At 48.6% G+C, this 2132-nt stretch overlaps 1 protein-coding gene across 1 annotated transcript in view; it reads left to right on the forward strand.

Annotated features, from left to right (window-relative positions):
• Positions 1-117: 117 nt before the first annotated feature.
• The window catches only part of ZFHX4 (zinc finger homeobox 4), a 211127-nt gene continuing 209112 nt past the window's right edge, over positions 118-2132 (forward strand). Inside the window, exon 1 of the mRNA XM_019527824.1 lies at positions 118-845. The gene's annotated coding sequence lies outside the window, so the exon portion shown is untranslated. The remainder of the gene's footprint in view (positions 846-2132) is intronic.

The raw sequence follows: 2132 nt of genomic DNA on the forward strand, positions 1-2132 counted from the left end.
GAGAGAGAGAGAGAGAGAGAGAGAGAGAGAGAGAGAGAGACAAAACCTCTGTGGTGGAATAATTAATTTGCACCCATTTCTTTTAAATTCCCGAGCAGTTAAAAGAGCAAGTCTTCTTCTCTCCCCCCCCACTTTCTGTTTTTTAATTTTCCCCAGCCATCTACTTTGTGTGTCTGCGTGTGTGTGTCTGTGTTACTAATGAAGTTTGCAGACTTGTGTTTGTATCCGTGAGCTCCTTTCCTGCTGCCCCTTCTTCTCTGGGCTGGTTGTGCGGTTCCCGCAGCCCCTGCGAGCCCCCAGCAGCAGCGGCAGCTTCAGCTTCTCTAAGTCCGGGGCTGCGCGTCATTTGCAGTCTGGAGAATGTTGATCACCTCACTAATTACACCTCGCTCTCTCTCTCCTCTCCTCTCCCTCGCTCTCTCTCTCTCATTCCCAGAGTGCATATCGGGAATAGACACACAAAGACATGCGCACTCAACTTAATCAGCCATTTTTTTAAACAGGGCTAAAACGATAATAATTAGCAGAATAAAGACATATCGGATTTTCATTTCCTTTCCTCCTTTTCCCAACCCCTTCACAACCAAACAGCGAGACCGCGGTCGGCACATGCTTTAACAACTCCCGGACCCCAAAGGACCGCTCCATGCCCCCCACTTCTTGCTCAATCATTTTGATTTTCACCCAATAAAGTTGGAGGATTATTTTTTTTTGATGACTATTTTTTTTTTAATGAACCTTCTCTCGTTTACTTGGATGTGATCAGCTGTTAAGTAAATAAAGCAAAACACAAACAAAAAAAAGAGAGGCGAAGATCCAGTAGGAACTGCGAGGGGAAATGGAAAGTAAGTTTTTTCTTTAACTTTTATTGAGTAGTTTGTGTTAAATTTAGGTCGAGTATCGATTATCTTTCCAGGCTGATCTTGCACAATCTTTGATATTTCGCTCTCGCTCGCTCGCTCCCTCTCTCTCTCTCTCTCCCTCTCTCTCTCTGCCTCTTTCTCTCTCTCTCACATACACACACACACTCACACTCCCATCCCCAGATCCCATGTATCTCTCCCTCTCTCTCTCCCCCCTTTTTTTTCTGCCTCTTTCCCCATTTTTAGGTACAGTGTTTGCTCTCATTTGGGGGAGGAGGGACAGCCTTTTCTCTCTCGCTCGCTCGTGATGATGATTTTTGCCTTGCTTGCTTTAATTCTGGGGGGTTTCGGTTTTCTTGCTCGGGCTGGAACTTTTGGCTGAAGTGGCGGACCCCGCGCGCTGGGCGGCCGAGGTTTGGAGGAGGAGGAGAATGAGGAGGATTTATTTATTTTGCGGGGGTTTTTTTGGGGGGGGGGGCTTGTCACTTTAGGCAAGATGTTACGGCTGTCAGAAGTCCTCGCCTGCAGGTCCCCTGCTAGTCCGCTCCCCTCGCTCGCAGCCTGATGCCTCCTCCCCCCCCTTTTTTTAATTACGTTGGAGTTGGTTCCATGGGGAGATCACCTTAGACTGCCAGGTGAGACCTCTGTGGGGCTCCTCCTCCTCTATACCCCACCCTTACCACGTCATGACCATTTATCCACACAGCTACACAGGGGACAGCCTCTACTGTCTAATGAAGGGCTGTTGTGCTATGGCCAGGGCCTAAAGAAAACAAAATCTGGGACCCACAGTCAGCCCTAGAAACCAGCACTCTAGTAGGAAACTGTCCCTCTAAATCCAGGGCCTGTGTCTATCCCTGCCTAGCAGCAGTAAATTAGCTTCAGTCCCAGGAATCCAAACAGAAAAGAAAAGAAAACAAAGAACTAGGAGACTGTGGTGTGGACACCTACACAGTCATATGGGTCACTAATTGGCTGGAGGGCTGCACCCAGAAATAGTCCCTTTGGGCTTTGGAGGTCAATCCTATCCTCCCAGAGAGCTGATCCCACTAGATCCTCTCCCTTCCCCTCTCTGGCACCTGCTCTGTGGCAGTGGTGTCAGATCAGCTTCATCAACGTGATCCTTAAGCTCCCACAGCATGGATTCCTTCAGCAGTGGCCCTCCAACCACTTGTACCTTTCTCCCAGTGCCTCAGCACTGCTGAAAACTACAGGAAGGAATTGGAGAGAGAGTTTCATAGTTTCATAGTTGGTAGGGTTGGAAGGGAC

Source organism: Gavialis gangeticus, unplaced genomic scaffold (genome assembly GCF_001723915.1).
Source record: "Gavialis gangeticus isolate Ggan-Ray unplaced genomic scaffold, GavGan_comp1, whole genome shotgun sequence".
NCBI lineage: Eukaryota > Metazoa > Chordata > Crocodylia > Gavialidae > Gavialis > Gavialis gangeticus.